This window comes from Odontomachus brunneus, unplaced genomic scaffold, assembly GCF_010583005.1.
Source record: "Odontomachus brunneus isolate Ranch 3 - 2012 unplaced genomic scaffold, Obru_v1 Obru_scaffold_017, whole genome shotgun sequence".
NCBI classification, from domain to species: Eukaryota; Metazoa; Arthropoda; class Insecta; order Hymenoptera; family Formicidae; genus Odontomachus; species Odontomachus brunneus.
The window spans coordinates 1,846,059-1,865,389 of record NW_022639467.1 but is presented as its reverse complement, the minus strand read 5'-3'; the positions used below and the strand labels follow the sequence as shown (position 1 = coordinate 1,865,389).

The following is a 19,331-nucleotide window of genomic DNA, read 5'->3' as shown; positions in this document are numbered from 1 at the left end:
TTTGACAAAAAGCACAAAAAGAGAAAGAGAGAGAGAGAGAGAGAGAGAGAGAGAGAGAGAGAGAGAGAGAGAGAGATGGAGCAGTGGAAAAGTAAACGTAACGGACTCTTGCTTAAGCATCTTAGAATGAAAAATTAACGAAGCGTTTCTTCCGAAAGAGATGTATCGCTTTGATGTCACTTCCTCGAAATAAAGCAATTAAGGAGCCGTGTTAAGTATTGTCATATAGTCCTCCTTGGCTCGCCCTAAATTCAAAAATAAGTAGCTTGTGCTCAAAATGTGCTTGTTAAAGCTTCAGATCTCGCGGATAATAAGAAAGCTTTCGAAACTTCGAGCGTTCGTCAGACGATACAGCCGTTTGGAGATGCGAATCCTGTAATTTCTTTGTCGACGAAATTGTACGGTCGTTTTATAATCGGACCAATAATAAGACCGACGCAGGCCGTTGCACAATGAGGCTAATAATACATACGAAGCAGACGTTCGACAAATTGCGGGAAAATTCACCACATTCTCAGCCAGCCTGTCGCCGGTCCCGCAATCGTCCCTTCATTTGTGAAATTTATTAGACACGGCGCGCGCGACGAAAGCGAAAATGATTCTCCTCCCTTATTTCCGACGCGCAGCGAGCAAGACGAACAGCGAAGGAAACGGAGTTATTATATACGAAGTCTTCGGAAAAAGTACCCGATCTGTCCGCCAATATTTCCGTACCTGGGTTTGTTATTGTAGAAAACGAATATTCGCCATTTAGGGGGAACCTTTGTAAGTGTCTCTATCAAAGCGACCCTGTAGCTCTTCAGTCGACAATGGTACGCAGTTGTGTAAATATCGAAAACTGTGAACGTCGCATTTCTATTTTCTCTACAATGATCGAGCGCGTCGAGCAACAAATTTATATAAAATTTTGCTGAAAACTTGGTTATTCGTGTTTGGAATCTATGAGTGAAACACAAATTAAAGTATGTTGCTTTGTTTTACTATATTCAGTAAATAATCTAACCACGTATGTGTAGAAATCTTTTCCATATTCTTAAGCTTCTGAATTCAGAAGATGCAAAGCTACAGTAATGTTTTTCAAAATTTTTCTGAGCGGAACAAATCTCATGTTCAGCATATATAATTTATAAATCTTTATTTTCAAGAGAATATTGACTTTAACTGATAGCGCCTGACAGGTTGATACTCGAAATGTCAACTCCAAAATTTTTTATCGTTTTTGTCATACACTCGACGATGCTTCAATTCATTTCTGCGCATATTTTTATTGTGTAAAAGAATTTATAATTCTGTGCAGCCAATACAACGTAAACTTTGCAGAGAAAAATCTGTTCTGTCACTAAAGATTTCGACTCCCCTTAAGGCCGCACGCGGGCTAAAGAATCACCCTTCATGTTCCGGTTGGTTTAATCCAGGCTCCGCACGATTGCCGGGCAGCGAGCGAGCTTGTTAACGAAGTGAAAGTTGCACATATTATCGGATGGATGGATCATTAGACGGGCAAGCCGCGCGCGCGCGCGAAAGAATCGTTCGGCTTTAACCTCATCGATATCGATTAATCATGTTCGCGGTTACACCGCCGTGGGTGCATTTTCCTAATAGAAAAAAGGAATATAACGTTCTGCGTAATTACTTTGTCCACGTTATTCCTAAAGACACCTTCGTGTCCGTCCCTCGCTCATTTCGCGGGACGGCGAAACGCGCGTTAATTATGGGACTTGATCCTCCCGCCGTATCCATGGATCTTACGATGTTCCTGTTGTAAAATTAATGGATTTTTAATCTGTTCCTTTTTCTTTCCCTGCAAGTAAGAAGGCGCTTTCCATTATTCGAGCGCTCCTCCCACGGTAGGTGCTCCGTGCTCGCGATCTATTCTCCCGGCCGACTCCGTTAGATGTAACGCGCACGTATTTCGTTAAAAAGCGATAGGTGCTTGGCGCGAATTAATAATAAAAGAGGGTCATAGGCGCGTGCTCATGTGCGTTCCATTCCGCTGTATATATGTCGGACAATCGTGCGAACCGGTGGAGTCGGCAAATCGATATTTCGCGCGGCAATAATGGATGCAATAACCAAAGAAACGCTGCAGGGGTTGTGGGATGGCTGTTGTGCCGCTCCGCGATACGCCGGAACGCGGATAAATCGCGTCTACGGCCGATCTGTGTGTCACCAGCACGGATGTTCGCGAGTATGTGTGTGTATATGTGTGTGTGGCGCAGGACTCTCTGGAAATTTCCAATGTGACAACGGAGGGTGGATATGACGTCGCCCGACAACAACGACGACGATAACATCCACTCCGAGCTTAGTCGGTAAACAAAACGAAATGTCGCCTAGAAGGCCCGGCTCGAAGACGGAAGGAACGGAGGATGGTGAAGAGGAGACGAGCGGAATAAAGAACGCGCAATTCCATTAGAAGCTGCGTGTTTACCGGGAACTTAATCGATGCCGCCTCTAATTAGCGCCTCGTTAAGCGGCGCGTGGCGGAAGGACGTACTCGAGGTTTGCGGAAGAGTTAGACACGCTTGTAGAGGTCCACTCTCGACAGAGAAGGACATTATGCAAACGCTCATCGTCGTCCTGCGTACGTGCACACGTGCAAGGACACACATTCGCGCGCGAGCGCACACAAACACACATACACACACACGTATGTACACTGGGCGTCGCGAGTACTTGCAGTTAACGGATCGACCGGAATATTCATCGGGCGGGAGAGGCCACGATGTCCAGGGCGCGTTGCATTTCGAAGCGTTTACCGGGTGTGTTGTATCGACTTGGCTGGTGCGGAATTAACTTGAGCGGGACGGGCTGAGCGTTGCGAGTGCGGCAGGAAGAGAAACGACATGAAAAGGCGGATGAGCAATAGAGCGAGAGCGCGACTTCTCCCGCGGGTCGTGCACGGAATCATGGAAATTCATACATGTGTCTATATGTGTATTAAGTGTTATCTTTCCTTCCGCCTACTAAGTACATATTCCTTATGGAAAATTAAATCAGAAAGTCCTGAACCATCTTTTTCTACTATGCTCAATGAAGCAGTTATTTTCCAATAGAGAAGACTGGAGTTATTTGGCCATCGGAGTAAGTTAGCAAAATCGATCATTTCTGCCATTCTTTAAAGCTCTATGGAAGTAAAGTACGGGCTCTAAGAAGTAAAAGTAAGAAATTGATCAATTATAGTCAAATGTGGGAAGAATAATCAACTATGATTGGTTAATTTCTTACTCTTACTTCTTATAGCCATACTTCACTGCCATTGTAGACGGACCGTAATAGATTTCAGAATCAAGCAGGCAGGATTTTCAAAGCCATCTTTGTTTAAAAATCTTGCTTGCTTAATTCTCTTGTAACTCTCTTGTTAGAAAATATTAGAAGTAACCGAAAATATTAGAAGTATCCTTCAACGGTGTTCTTTAAACGGGCGTATATCTGTGAGTCGTGCATCCGATAGTGAGTGCTTCACCGCCTAAACAGCCTAAACGATTCACAGCATGTGGCCGTCTAAAGGACGACGCTGATTAGCTGGAATTTAAATTAAAAATAATTATTTCCTTAAGCATAGTAGAAAGAAATGATTCAGAACTCCCTGATTTAATTTTTCATAAAGAACAACTTTATATACTTAGTAGGCGAGGGAGAGGAAAAGGTAACATCCTGGCGCGGTTCGTAACATACACACACACACGTACGCGTGCCTCGATTGTTTTAATAAAATATCTGGGCTAGATATTTACGGCGGTTTCTCTCGGCTATCGAATTGAAGAGTGAGAATACGAAATAGATAATGACGCGCAGTGCATCGTGGCGCTCGACACCTTTTGGCATTTCCACTCTTCAATTGCGCCGCTCCTCGACGACCTGTGTATTGGAATAATAAGAACAACAGAAAGCTTCCCGAGAGACGAGACAAGGAAGCTTTCCGGCGAGCAATACTCGAGACTTGCACTTGCGATTTTGAGCTGTACACAATTGTTGCGGCGCGCCAAAGTGGCGGTCCCTTCGATCCTCGTCCGGATCGACGAGACGAGGGAAAGAGGGTGTATACCTTTGCGGTGTCCGCGCGGTACCTTGCGCGATCGCACAATCTACTTGACAATGATCGATCTTGGCAGTGGTGTCAGGGGCTGCGACGAGACTATCCGCGCCGACCATGAAGATCCGTTACTGGCTGCGTCCTGGTTCACGCCGCGACACGTTCCTCCGGACAACGAGAGCCCGCCAGGAGGAAAACGGAGACACGGGCACTCGGGGAAACGGAGAGAGACACGGAGAAAGAGAGAGAAAGAGACACACATACACACACAGAGCGACGGGGAGAGGCAGAGAGACGGAGACGGTGACAGAGGCAGAGAAGGACACTCTCCAGGATCGATCCTCGCTCCGAAGATGGAATCAGGTCATTCTAGATCGAAGCCGGACGCATCCATGCATCGGCGCGCAATCCTGCGGGGCTGGAGGACCACGCACGGTCCTTTCGATTCGATCCGCCGCACTTGCGCTGGTCACTGGTGTGTGTGTGGGTCGCAAAGCGCGTATCAACATCTGAATCACCGCGCTAGCCGTCCGATCACGTCGCAAACCGCGCGTGTGTATCGTCGCGCGTCAGCTGTTTTGCCAGCGCGCCCGGCACTCGACGTCTTCGTCTGGAGCTCATGATAAGGAGCCGAGCTTGTCAGAGGGTGGACCAGCCGCGCCGACGACGACGACGACGACGACGACAACGAGGACGAGGACGACAATGGGACTCGTCGTTGATCGGTGTAGCGCGACGCGACGGGATGCACAGCCCTCGCTCCGTCGAGAACTCTCGCGGCCGTCGCAGCCTCGTCGGGAGACAGCCGAGAGGGAGACTGACGGGCGGTGATCTTCGAGGATAGGTGTCCGGATGATCGATCGATGCGTGCCGCGCGCACGAGTTGCCCTCTCAGCAGCCGGGGGAGATCGGGAAACTCATCGGCGGCTTCCCACGCGGAACGCGTATCGCCCCTAGCCGTATCGCTGACTACACCGCTCGGCTGGCACACACCCCTCCTCGCCGTTCGCGCCCTCGCCGCCCTCTCGCCGCTCTCACGTGACCAGGAAGTTTCACTGGCGCAGCGGAAACGCTTAGCCGATCCGCGTCGCGCACACAGCACGCGGTGTGCGATTTCGCGCCGCGGCGAAGCCGTGTTGGCGCGTTTGGCTCTTCAGCCGCGGCCTCGGCGAGATCGTTCCTTGTCGAGGTCCTTCGAGGGTGCTTCTCCGAAGCTCATCGAAGGTCTGCTGCGAGTGTTATAGACGACAGGAGCGAGCCCCTCAGCCCGCGTCGCTGGCTACCGCGCACAGGACGAGCGAGCCTTCCTCGGACAGTCAGCGAGCCGTGACGACACTTCCATTGTTTCTCGTTGTTTCAACACGTGCACGTTCGCGGCAGATGCACCTGTATACAACGCTCTCACATGTCCCGCAAGTGGCACGTGTACCCGCCGTGACGCTCACGAGAGAAGACGCGAGAAAAGACGCGCTGATAACACGACGTGAAGACGGAGGAAAGCGAAAGACGTGGAGACTAAGACTAAGATGAGGAACAATAATACCGGAGGGAGAAAAAGAGGGATACGAACAGGGAGACGGAGAAAGACAGAGAGAAGGGGAAAAGAAAGAGAGAGAAGAAGAAGAAGAGTAAAGAATGAAGAAGGTGATGAAGAGACGAAGGAAAAAAGGACAAGACTACCACCCCCGTAGCCTTCGATTTTCGGGAGGAAAGTGAAGGCCGCAGACACCGCCCAGCCAACCGCCCGGGTGTGCCAACACGAAAAACCACCCCCGTGGTGTGCTCCACGGCGGATGGCCCGAGTCACCCCATCGCGCATGTGCTTGGTCGCTATGGATACCGCGGCAGAACGCGGCGGCGGTGACGGTGGCAGCGGCGGCGACGGCGGCGGTGGTGGCGGTGGCGGCGGTGGCGGTGGTGGCCGTGGCGACGGCGGCCCGCGGTACTTTAAGGGTTGCTAGGACTTTCGCACGAACGAAGGATATCAGGGGGTAACGGTCCATACGAAGGATGAAAGGCCGGGTTTCTTCCCCGGTTACACCCCCTGGCATCTCGCTACCCCATAATGAAAGTGCGGACCCACCGTCGAGACTGTTGATGTAATGCGAGGAGGGTAGTCACGGTGGAGGGAGAGAGAGAAAGAGAAACCGCGGCGGCGGTTGCGGAGGCAGGGAGAGAGAGATAGAGAGGCAGAGAGAGAGAGAGAGAGTGGTATTTATCGTGGGAGGAGAATGACGTGCTGCTGCGAGGGTGATATTATTCGACCCCGCGGCTTAATGTGGCCACGAAGACCGTGGGATCGTTTATGATGTTCGTTTAGCCACAACTCTGTCCGAGATAATAATAATTGATGTTTAACAGCCCTCTCCCGCCTTATCCTCTCCCGCAAAAAGTGCCCTGAGTGCTTTTGCACGGAGAGAATGTCTGAGAGTTCGCGCGGCGAACACCTAAAACGCCTCTCGCCGGGCTGAATTCATGCGAGTTTATCCGATATATACACACATAGTTGCGGAAATATGAATATCGACAGTAGGATATTACTTTCCGTATAACTTTTGCCAAAACGAGATTTGGGAAATTATTGTACGCGGCAATTTCCCGGATAAAATCTACGCATCGAGATAGTTTTATTTTGCGGAAAACAATTATACGCCATCGCGGCGTTTTGTCGGGAAATCGGGTTAAACTAACACACAAACGTGTAATACGCTTCAAAGACTCGTTACTGTCTCGTTGTTGTTATATTGGTGCGCATGACGCCGACGAAAATAAAACGCGATTTATTTATCTAAAACCGAAATTAGCTAATGGAAACGGAAACACAAGAAGGAAGAGAGAAAAATAAGGAAAAATCGTATGACAGCGGCAAAGAGCAAGTATTGCTCTTTTGCAGTTACATACTTAGATTGCATGTTACAAGGAGGAAACTGACTTCTGAAAAATTACGCGAGGGACATAGTGAAATTCTCGTCTAACTGCACGTAATTCCATATTCCTCTTGGAAGTGCTGCGTCCTAGCCGGTCGCCAGGCAGAACCAGCTTGTTGTTGACGCAATAAGCGACGTGGTAGCGCTATTAAGGATAGGGAAACGGCTACGTTTCTCTACGTGGGGAAAACGGAACTCCAGAATTACGTCGGGCTGCATCATAACGCGTGCATGAAACAAATGGCACGAATTAACGGCCGAGCGAAAAAAGCGTCTCTCGGCTTGCTTAAAATAGAAATCGCCGCGCTGCAACTGCCAAGGTGTCGTCACGTTCAACAAGTTCTTCCCCGCAGTATGTGGGTGTATGTGTATCCGTATATACGCATTGTTTTTACTCTTTTGTTATTCTTTACTATTTCTGTCTGATTTGTTTATTATCATGGCAATGTCGTATTACGAGTGTTTCTGTGCTCTCGAATTTACTCTCTCAAAGTGAATCAGTAAAAATATTTCCGACTGAATTAGGAAGAAATGTATTTCACTGATAATCAGGAAATATTTGTTGGCTTTCTGTGGAAACACTCCCTCCTTACTGCTCCATCTTACATCTCACTGATTTTGACCAGTCAAAGTAAAATTTCACTGCGCAAAATCTGTAATGGATAAATTTGTTGTACCAATCCAATCAAATTGTTGTAGAAATCCAATTTCCTGTTTACGGGGTAACGGAATTGACAGCTTCCGCAATTTGCACGTGACAGCATTTTCTACGTTTGCAAACTGCATTAATAATACTGGCTGTCGTTACTATCAATTGATTCTTTCAGTGAGATTTTGCTGACTAAATGCGGTGACTGAGTCATCATTTATAAGTATAGCATCTCAGTAAAAAATTGTAGTATTGAAGCACACAGTCGATTATGCTTTGGAGAGTATATTTACCTCTTCGAGTTTATGGTCTATACTCAATGGTGAGATGAATCAAACGCCGATAACGGAATACACTACCGATATATACCTGATTAATACAGATAGTTGTACCTATATGGTTCGCGTAATTCCCCTCGCACATGCAAGGAGCACGTAGTCTCACGCCTGGTAAATAGAAGACGCCGCCAATCGATACGGGATTCTCGTCGCGAAGGCGAATCACGAAAACAAAGTTGGACAGGACACTGACACGGTCGGCGGCGTCTACTCCAGCAATCCCCTTTTGAGGACTTTTCCTCCCCTTAGAGAATGCAAATGCGACTCGTCCAAATAGGCACTACTAACTCCGGCTCGATTTCACTGGCGCTGCTGTGCCGTAAGTGCGCGCCCATTCTTATGTTAATGTAATAAGCACCAGCGAGAAGAGGGAGACGGAAGGGTCAAAAGACTCTCTGTGAAAAGAAATTTGTTCGACATGGTCGATAGTAAGTTGCTCAATGAGGCTGGGAACATTTCGCCAATGTGATGAATGTAAATAGTCGAGATCGAGTCGAAGCTCGATGGAGAATTGATGTCGATCCGGAAACGCCGCGGTTCAAATGTGAAGCTGAAATTTGAAGTCGATATCGCGGTACTTTTGACGATTTCAAATATCAGTTGTAAGTTGAAGTCAGTGAAGGAAGTGGAGAAGCGGAATCGAACTCTCGCGCGGAAGCGGGGTTACTTTCATCCTACAAAGAGTATCAGTGATCTAATGCGATTTGTGACGAAGACTCGGGAGAAATTTTATTTAAATTTGAGGATAAAATTTTACTCCGGTCTCGTTGACTCGAGATTTCAGCGCGTCGTATCTTCAAATTTGAAGTTTCCCGGAACACGCAAACTTCTGCGTAGTGAGCTTTCCAATAAATCGGATGCTAATGCTTCATAAGGGTCCAATTAAATAAAGTCTATCTCCACGTGTCAATCACGGAAGATGCTAATCTGGATTCGAAATATGGATCTTGAAATTCAAGAATTTCAATATCCTCGAACTGGGTTTAATATTCAGGAAACTGACGCACTAAGTTCTGTTACAACTGTGCGCGTCAATTAAATAATATCGCGAAGAAGAATACGAGTAGTCAATTAGGCGATTATTGATCAACACTCGCGATATATAACTTGAACATTGTTTCTCTAATGTTTAATTTTTACTCTCTGAGGTTTTAATTTTTACTATCTTTTAATTTTAATTTTTACTATAAAATTCTGTATGTATATAGATACTTGACATCACAATTGCAATGAAAAATTCGGGAGAAACGTAATTATATTCTTATTATATTCTTATCTATTAGATAAGAATATAATACAGGACAAATACTTATACTGTTTCACCTTGATATTTGAGACTTTCGCGGTGTCCATGAATATTGGATTTGGTTTCCGGGTTTGAGCCGTATGGATTCTTCTGTCTGATTCCGAAATCAAATAAAACTTGATCTATAATGTGTTATTTGCTTTCTGCCTCTTTCTCTTTATCTCTTTCTGTCTCAAACCTTAAGCTTTAAACCAGAAAAAGACAGAAGATAAAAAACAGAACATAAAGAGCTTATTGTAGATCAGATTTAAAGAAGAATCCACGCGACTCAACTGTGTCATTTTGTCATAACCGACTATCATGCAAGCTCGTAAACAACTTGCAATTAGCAGAGACCCTTTAAGGTCTCTACTAATTTTATCGGAAGAAATGTGTTGAAATCGTTTAGCGAAAAAGTGTAGGTGCACAATCCCACGTTCACCTCCACACATCTTGTCGATTCGAAAGCACAATATGAAAGCCGAAACGTGCATCCCACTCTCTTTATTATTTGAAAATTCCAATTGGCGAATTCTAATGAATTGGTGGAGCACAATACCACGCGCGAGAGATTCTAATTAAGTGGAGTTCCGTACGTGATCGTGTTGCTACCCGACGCGAAACGAACGTCGGTGCGGGATACGTAACTTTGTTTGGATTCATACTGAATAGGAATAAGAGAGCTCGCGGTATCGTTACTACGTTCTTTGTTCGCAGTAATTAGGCGGCCTGTTGTAACGACAGGTTGCGCCATTACGTCTCATTTCGCAATTCCGCGTGCGAAAGCAAATTGCTCAAATGGGTTTTGCACGACTCACTCACTCAGTCATTCGAACGCAGCCACGTGTAGCACGTTCGTTAAAATAACGTAGTGAAATACAGACGTGCAAGGTTTACACCTGATGGTGGCAAGGTGTACACCTGCATTTTGGACTCTTCGTCGCCCGCGGGGATAAACGAACGACGGAAGTCGCGTTGTGGCGACGACAAAGTTCGACAAGTGGCGAGACGGCGGCAGCGACCATTAGAAATTAAACTACCATAATGAATACCTAACAATCACAGTTGCCTACGCCAGGCAAGCGGGTTCTGAAATTCCAGAGAATCCAGTTCCCACGGCCGGGAAATAACTGATGCAACAATGGTAGTCCGCGTAACAATCCATATTAACTGTCCGCGTTATAACGACGACCGTGCAGCATTCCCGACGTTATTCCGTGCTCGTAGATATTATTCATGCGCAGTTTGACACATTTAATATTGCACTCTAATTCAATTACATTTAATATATCGCATTTAACTTGGCACTTAATAGAGGACTGAGTGTCCTTTCAACGTTCGAGCTTTTGCATACTTCCGCGAGCACATTTCAACGAGACAACGCGTCTCGGCGAATAATGCGAATTGCATCTTGAAAAAAGTAACGCGTCCATGGAATTAAGGCTGTCAGCTTCGATTACTCGGGTCTTTCTCATAGAGAGAATTTATCATATAAACACACACGTACGCACATATAAACTAAGGCTTTTCACAGGAGATTACGAAGACTTAATCAGAGAAGGATATTCCGTTAACGCAGGCATTCTGCTGTCATAGTTAATTATCACACGATTATGATTTATCGTTGTTTCTTGTATCTGCTAGAAAATTGTCTGTGATACGTAGTATGTACAGCGACAGCATTCTAACATCTGTACGTGAACTTAGATGCATGTAAGGATTATACATTCGTTTGTCACTTTTTTGTCTACAACAGTCAACTTTTACCCTGAGAGAAAAAAATAACTGATCTAACTAGATTTATAGTTATTTTTGGCCCCAACCATATTCTTTGTTCTAACATGCTAATAGTAGTAATAACATGGATATAAGATTATTATCACTAATATTATAATAGAATTTAATAGTTTCCTCGACCATAATTCATAGTAATAATTTTTTTCTGCGATTATAGTTACGAATACCAAATATTTTTTTCTCAGTGTATAAGGAGTGTAACTATGTTTAATCTAGATGCTACACAGAAAGACTTTCTTGTTAAATTTCACAAACAGTTCAGATAAAAATTCTACCCCTGTTATCTATATTGATTATATACAAAATATATACAATATCATAGTGAATAATGATACTGTCATCATTAATTTTCGCTAATTTCTCGTATCTAGGTGATTTTGTAACTGCAAGATTTTTTTTAGTGCTCTTGTATATTTCATCTATCTTTCTCCAATAGAAGTCGAGTTAAATGAAAATGGAACACTTGTAGACAGTGAATGGAGAAAATATAACTACCCTTCAAATCTTCAAACTTCTCATAAAGCGCAGTTTCTGACCCTTATTCTGAACTCTTTCGTTTATCGATGAAAGTGTGTTTAAATATAGTTTATAAGCTTTACGATTGGCTTTCAGCCACATTTAGAGGCACTTTTATAGATAAAAGAGAGTTCAGGATAAAGGTCTATATAGATAAGTCTGTAGTTTTTTCGGATATTTCTTTTCCTTCTCTCTATGAATGACTGAATGTCTAATGCAAATTTCTATTATCCGCATAATTTCAGATACTTGAATATCAACTTTTCTAAGAACTATCTAGAAACGAATACGTTACATCGAAAATTTTTAGTAACTTTTTATTAGAGCACACATACATGGCTAGGAAATGGCTAGGTATATATGCAGTCCTCTGTGTTCTCCTCACTTTTTTAAATATAGATAATATTGTGTGCATGCTCATAACTGTTTATTGTTTACCTGCCCGAGTAATATCCGCGAATATAGGAACAGAGATACTCGTGGGTTTGATTATCCGGATACAGAGATACCCGGATTGTGCTGACAGCTAGTAGAAATGCTCTCTCGTGGATTGTCAGATTTCGCAGAAAGGAAAAGAAAATCCAAGAACTGAGACCGCGATCCTGCCATACACAGAGCAGAGTAGCAACTTGCGAGAGAGACTGCTCTCGATGGAATTCACGAGCGGGTATCGACGAGCGGGACTCGTGAATGACCGTTTCGCACCGCGAAACATGAAGTGGCGAGAGAAGCGCGCGGTCAGCATACACACACAATCGCGCTCGTCATTTCGCGTCGTGCACGTCTCTTCAACTTCATGTCATTCATCCGCGAGCACACGTACGCCCGCGGGGCGACGCGCGCTCATAGGTGCGCGGACGGAATTCAATTCTGATGGCATAATTCGCCGGTGATGAACGGGAGATTATCCGGCGTTACTGCGGAATTAACAAAGTTCCATGCAAAATGGCTTTGTGGCGGAGAAATAACGAGCCGTTAGCCCGTCGGAATAGTTATTAACGGAGTCGTTCCGGCAATATCCAGCCGCCTCGCGTTGCGCTCGTGGACGACGACTAAAGGGATCGCGTTGCAAACAGCGCGTCCAATTGCACGCGCCCAATAATTCCACTTCGGGGATTCATTTAAACGGAGAAGGTATTCTCGGCGTCGCGAGAACACGTCTACAGGAATATCCCGGATCGCCGCGGGTGTCCTTTTCCAATATTTTCCTTGCGTCGTCAGTTGGCCGCGCATAAAGGGACAAATGGAGGAGTCCTTTATATTCAAATCGAATGCATGCACTCATCGATCAGGTGACTCGCGATATTGAGTTTCATATATAGTCCCAGAAGGGATTAAGGAAAAACATCCGATGGCCAGATTTTATGAAGTACTAGCTTAAACTATCCGGGCGTTGCTCGAATAGTTTAAGTTGTTACAAAGTTTCAAGGAGATGAAATCGGGAGGAGAGGATGAGGCGTCCAGGTTTCACAGTAGCCTATTTCCGCAGGTCTTAGAGAGTACACATAGAAAAACGCGTACTGCATTCGAGTAAACTTGTATTAAAAGTATCTTATAAGTTTATATTCGCAAATCTATCATAAATTCATCACGAGCATCAAATCTATTCAAGATACATTCTGAATCTTAATAAGCTTAGCATTTCGATCAAGAATGTGAAATTAAAGCAATACCTTGCTTACTAGATAGAGTCGAGCGGACGTTTTCTTCGATAAAGTTTTATGATATTGTCATAAAGAGAATAAATTCTTCTCTCGAGCGCAATGAGCTTTCCTGAAGTTTATGATAATCATGATAATGTTTGAAGACTATATTATCAAGAAAATATCCTTTGCTGAAGATAATCTTTACTTCAAAGAAGGAAGGTAAACTGAGCAATCGATTTTCCTAGTAGAATGATATTTTTCTCTGTGTAAGACAGAATTTGGTTCAGATCGGTTAAAGGGTTCATTATAAATTACTTTAAGTAAATTATAGTCATTTCAAATCATTTTTTTATTAAATTCTACTATTCTAATATTAGTGATAATAATCTTATATGCATGTTGCTACTATCATTTTCGTGTTAGAATAATCAAAAAATATAGTTAAGAAAAAAAAACTATAATTTTAATTTTAATTATAACTTCTTTTCTCAACGCATGCGACGTTGATACATGGGAAGAACAATTTTGTTAGTGTAACTAAATTTTCTGTTGCCTGATAACAATAGAGACCAGATAAAAACTCGGCTATAGGAACAAAGAAACTCCTGTGGGAAGTCCTTAATCAGACAATTATTGTCAATTATTGTAATCACGTTTTAATATAGCTGAATGCCTAGACAAATATTTTCGGATTGCAGAAGCAGCAGAAATACATGTTTCAAGAAATAATACTTCATGACGCCGAATTTTCGTCCCTAATTGCGCGAACTAAAATTTCTTCCCGCGTAGTAAACGTATTAAGATGTACAGAAACTTATCAATTATTTGTCAGTTATTATTTATTTTCTTTGAAATCCGAATACTTCTTAATATTGGATCAAACCCGCGCAAGAGTGCCGGCGTACTGGATGTTTTACCTCGCTCGAGCGTCGCTTCCCAGTTAAGTCAGTTAACCGTCACTTAAAACAACTTCGACATCTCGGAATCTGTCTCGATTGACTGAAACATCTTTCCGGCGCGTTGCCGCGGCATTACATTACGGGATTATCGGGGTGCTCATCGAAGTGCCGGGCACGTACAACAAGATGTATGCCGATAAATAAATGGCAATTTAAATCGTGGCGAAACTCCCGGCGAAGTATTGGATTTTTAACTTATCCGCGAACTTGAACGATAAATATAGCTTCGCGATAACGCCGTAAAATCGAGCGGTACGTGGGGCGTTGCACGTTTTCGTGCCCGACGAAGCCCGCTAAAATCCAAGAGAAATATCGCAGTTTCGGAGAGCTATAATGGAATAGAAATCGCGAATGCAAGACAGACGGGCCATCGTCGCGGCGAGAAATCTATGTCGTGTCGGAGAGAAAGAGAGGGAGAGAGAAAAAGAGGGAGAGAGAGAAGGAGGGAGGGAGGGAGAGAGAGAGAGGGGGAAGGAGAAGGAGAAGAGAGGGGGAGAGGCACAGGAAGAGGGGGAGAGGGAGAGAGAGAAGCTCGTTTGAGGCAATATCACTGTGGAGATGACATCAGAATTCAGAGAGACTCGATAGATATCGAAGGAATTGTTCGGTGTGCAAGTTCTAACGCGCGAAAGCTCGCCTAAATAAACGTCGACTGCACGCTGATGTTCAGCACTCACCGGCTTTCCGCTAGGATGAACGGCCTAGGTCGCGGACGAATAGGCAAGTGCGGGGGTCGCTTTATTGCATCACTTTGACTACATTTCCGCGCGACCCGGAACTCCACGCGAACGCTGCCACCTGCCTCCGCACGTGCGAGCACCGCGATATTACACCGCGACAAGTGGTCGGGCGAATGTGCGAGCAAATGTGCAAATAGAGCAGGCCCACTTAACCAAATCGGCGAGAATTCGTATCGCGGCGAAATTGTGAACAACGGCGTAGCCAGCGCGGCCGTTATTCGTAATTTGCAGCTTTCGTCGTCAGCGCGAACGGGAGTAACTTTAGTGTGTCCCGCGCGCTATAGCGTCATTCCTTGCACTTCGCAGCTCGGGTAAACAGAACGTTACGTGGAGGATTATCGTAAAAATGATGTCTAGCGCCGCTAAGACCGCGGCTTGAGAACTCGTCCTTTTATCGTGCGCGTGGTCGCTTATCGGAAACGCAGAAAAGCGCTGCGTTTCGCTGGGCAAAGTCGTAAATTCGATGCAATAGCCCGCGATTAAAGAACGTTACTCTTGCGTTTATTGCGAGAGCGAACGTCGACTCTATCACTATGATTCTTTCGTGTGCGACAGTTTAACGTAAATATTTACATATTAACAATACGTATATATTTTGAAGAGAACTTGAACGGAACAAGTCGTGATGGCGAGAACCGCTCGTGAGGAATAATCTCATACAGTCGCAGAATATAAAGACGGTTCTTTAATCGGGTGCTTAATTATTTAAAATAAAACTCGTTAAAATTCTCTCTTAATTTTTTTGATAGCAGCGTTGGTCATTAATTGAATAAGATCCTCTTTGATTAAAATAATAGGCAAATATTTGATTAAAATAATAGATGACATAATAAATGACATAATGAAATAATAAATGACATAATCAAGATGGATAAGTCATCATACGTGCAATCACGAGTAATTTAATTGACCGATAAAATTAATTAGTATAATCACGTTATTAATCAATATAATGTATCATGTATAATCAATTACATCAAAATTTTATTAATAATTAATTCCATTGTGTGTATATATGTGTGTGGCCGATGAAATCACACGTGATTTTATACGTGACAATTGATTAATTTTGACTATTGACTCGCTATTTCAGTCAAAGAAAATTTCAATCGATTAATGCCGTACATTGACTGTTAGTATAAATAATTATATAAATAATTATATAAATAATTATAAAAACATACATAATTTGATTAATTGATGAAATTAATTATTAATCACTGTATAATTAATCACATCAAAGTTTGATTAAAAATTAATTTCGTTAATCGATAAAATTATTTATGACTTTGTGCGTGACGCTTAATTAATCTTGATTAGTGATTCGCAATTATTTTAGTCGAAAAAAATTTTCATCGATTATTGCTGCGGCATTGCTCGACGGTATCAAGAATTTTTTGCCAGATCGTTTTCCTCGGAGATATTTCGAAAGTGGGCATTTGTCACTGTTGACACGTGATATTTCACAGCACAATTCGTTGTTAGTAAATAATATCCTGAGCAATGCTCGACAACACACGTGCCTCATCACTACGAATGCCTCTATTTACGTAATGCATACAGTGGCGCACTTACGAAAATATGGTTGCACATGTCGCGTTGTAATGGGATATACGCGGGCGGTCCAACGCGGTAGCGGAATCGGCATCGAATATTAATGAGAGCGCTTCGCCATATCGAGTCGTTGAAAACCACAATGTGTACACTCTGCGCACGAGATTTCGCGACGGCGACGGTGAAATCACTTTATCGAATGGCCTTTGTCGCATTCTCGCGACCCAGGTGCGTCCTCAATCCACCCTCGATTCACCCTCGATTTTGCCGTCCGTCGTCGCAGCGATAACCTTACACAGACGATAACAATTCACTTTGTTATAACGGACCGCATCTCTCTCTCTCTCTCTCTCTCTCTCTTTCATTTTTCTCTCTCACTCTGCTCTCTCTCTCATCCTTTCTTCGTTTTCCCGTCCAGACGCGTTATTCCGCGCCGCAAAACACATTCTTTCTTCGCTGTGACCCCGCGGAAAGAGAGAGACAGATAATACGCATCGGTATCAGTGAACGAGGTATTACCTCTACTTCATCCTTTTCATCTCAGTAGGAAATAACGTGCGTATGCTCTGGGCATGACCTACTTCAACGCTTTTCCCATTTGCTCTTTCGTTTGTTCTTCTGAGAGAGAGAGAGAGAGAGAGAGAGAGAGAGAGAGAGAGAGAGAGAGAGAGAGATTGATTTTCAAAACAAACTCTCGGATCTGACGTTTGCGCACTTTAACGTCGGCGCTGCAACTTTCTTATGCAGTAACAATACAATTTGTACCATGGTGGCTAGTACGCTGCGGGAAATGTGTGTGCTTGACATATTAAGCGCGTGACGTCCATTTGCGACGATCTGCGCGAGAAAATGCGCGCGCTATTTACGCGTTATTTTGCTTGGAATGCGTGAATGTGCCAAAACAGTTTCGGCACAGTAATAACAGTATTACGACTGATCGATAAGTGAATAATTGGCCCCTTGAAGCGCACAATTATTTGTATCGGCAAAATTCCCCTTGTTGATAGATTTCCCTCGTTAAAAGATTCTCTTGTTCCCCTCCTTAAAAGTCTTGAAAAGATTTCTTATTGAAATGAAACCAATTCTTAATAGCTATATCAAGTTAGCCGATAGGAGATAATTTCGTACACTTGGCTGCTATATCGCCGATATCTCGACAGTAATCGGTAGATTTTTGGCTGGCTGCATTCGTCTCTAACTACGCGTTTCCCATGACTGTTGATCAATCAAAGGAGCGTATAATCAAAAGGTAGAGAAACAAAAGGTGGAGGGATAGATAAGTGAGAGATTAATATATAAAATTAATTTAAATAATTAATCGGAGAAAAAAATATATATGCATGTCGTCATAATTAACTCTTTTTATTGACACGTACGACATGTCAATCTGTCAAAATATCACTTCTGCTTTGAATACGTTCTCGCTTTTTCGATTAATAGTCGTGGAGAACGCGTAGCTAGAGATGAATGCGATCAGTCTTTACTACCCAGTCTTTACTAACGATATATCAGTGAGACAGCATCCATGAGACAAAGTGTACCTTTGACCGTTCCGTCAATGTCTACGAATTTGTTTTGCAGCGCGCGTCATGTGTTTGACAATATCTCAAGTTGACTTGTAGTCCATCACTGACGCAACCTCGGTCAGGGAGACGAAGAGAGTACATATTCTCAAACATATTCGCTCTGAAATATCCAATTTCTATCCCGTTGTGCTTCTGAGACGGCATATATACAGACTGCAATTTCCTTTGACCGTTCTTCCCGTAAATTACTTTACTCTCAACGTGAATTTCATCGCGCAAGTTTCTCTCACGTCCGCGCGCGACGCGGACGGGTCTTACTTGCATTTTTAGACGCGATCAGTCTAATTTGCGCGAGTAACTACATGGCTCTTAATTAAACTGCCATAAATTACAATCTGAAGTTGCGCGCTTGAGTCGAAAAACAAACTCGTCGCCGAGCTCCTTTCGCCTTGGCCTGACTTACTGACTTTTTTTTATACTTGCACGTTGTTATTCGCAAATTATATGTTTGAACTGCTGTGTAACACGACGCTCTCGTCCGACCATCACTTCTTATTAGCGTGTTGATTCCGCGTTAAGCGGATAATTCGATTATGCGTATAAACTATATTATCAATTCCAGAACAGTTTATATATAGAGGGTGTCTAAAAATTTCAAGCACAGCCTGCTGTAGAACTCAACAAACTTAACAAAAAAATCTTGTACCTCTTTGCAAATAATTGCATCGATATTTAAGTTGTAAATTAAAGAAGATTGTGGCGAATGCAGAATAGTTGTTTGAGAATTGATATTTGATCAAGAGACATTTGAATGAATTAAAAAGAGATTGCACACGATCCTCTTCGTCAATTTTCTTTAACTAATAACTACAAAATTGATGTGCCTATTTTGTAATCTTTTTTAATTAATCTTGAGATTTTCTTCAATTAATAACTGAAAATTTTTGATTGCTTGCAAAACGGTAGAGGACTTTTTGTTTAGTTTGATGATCTATTTGTACACTACGGCTGCGTTTTGAATTACCAGACACTCTGTATGTGTATAAAACATTAAATAAACAATGTCCACAGCAGCGAGTGGTGACATTACTGTTTTCGCTATTTTCTGTTCCTTCGAGGCGCACACATATATATTGATATTCCCATTCAATATATCAGCGATTATTCCTTGAATTCATTGGTCGACGAGGTCATAACGTTAAATGACCCATCCCGAGAGCATCCAGCGATTCACTTATTGAATAGGGAGGAGAAGCTGACGTTGGCTGAAAAAATAACGCGAACTGCTCGAAGTAACAGCTCGCAGAGAGAGAGAGAGAGAGAGAGAGAGAGAGAGAGAGAGAGAGAGAGAGAGAGAG

At 43.5% G+C, this 19,331-nt stretch overlaps 2 protein-coding genes across 10 annotated transcripts in view; one reads left to right on the top strand and one right to left on the bottom strand.

The window, feature by feature from the left end:
* LOC116841705 (glutamate receptor ionotropic, NMDA 2B) overlaps nucleotides 1-19,331 on the bottom strand; it is a 279,833-nt gene that overhangs the window by 110,113 nt on the left and 150,389 nt on the right. For 2 of the 8 annotated variants that reach the window (XM_032809992.1, XM_032809994.1), the window contains exon 1: nucleotides 4,049-5,783. The exons of the other annotated variants lie outside the window; for them this stretch is intronic. The gene's annotated coding sequence lies outside the window, so the exon portion shown is untranslated. Of the gene's footprint in view, nucleotides 1-4,048; nucleotides 5,784-19,331 lie in introns of those variants that run through there. 8 annotated transcript variants of the gene reach the window in all.
* LOC116841706 overlaps nucleotides 1-19,331 on the top strand; it is an 88,054-nt gene that overhangs the window by 65,021 nt on the left and 3,702 nt on the right. The gene's annotated exons all lie outside the window — the stretch shown is intronic.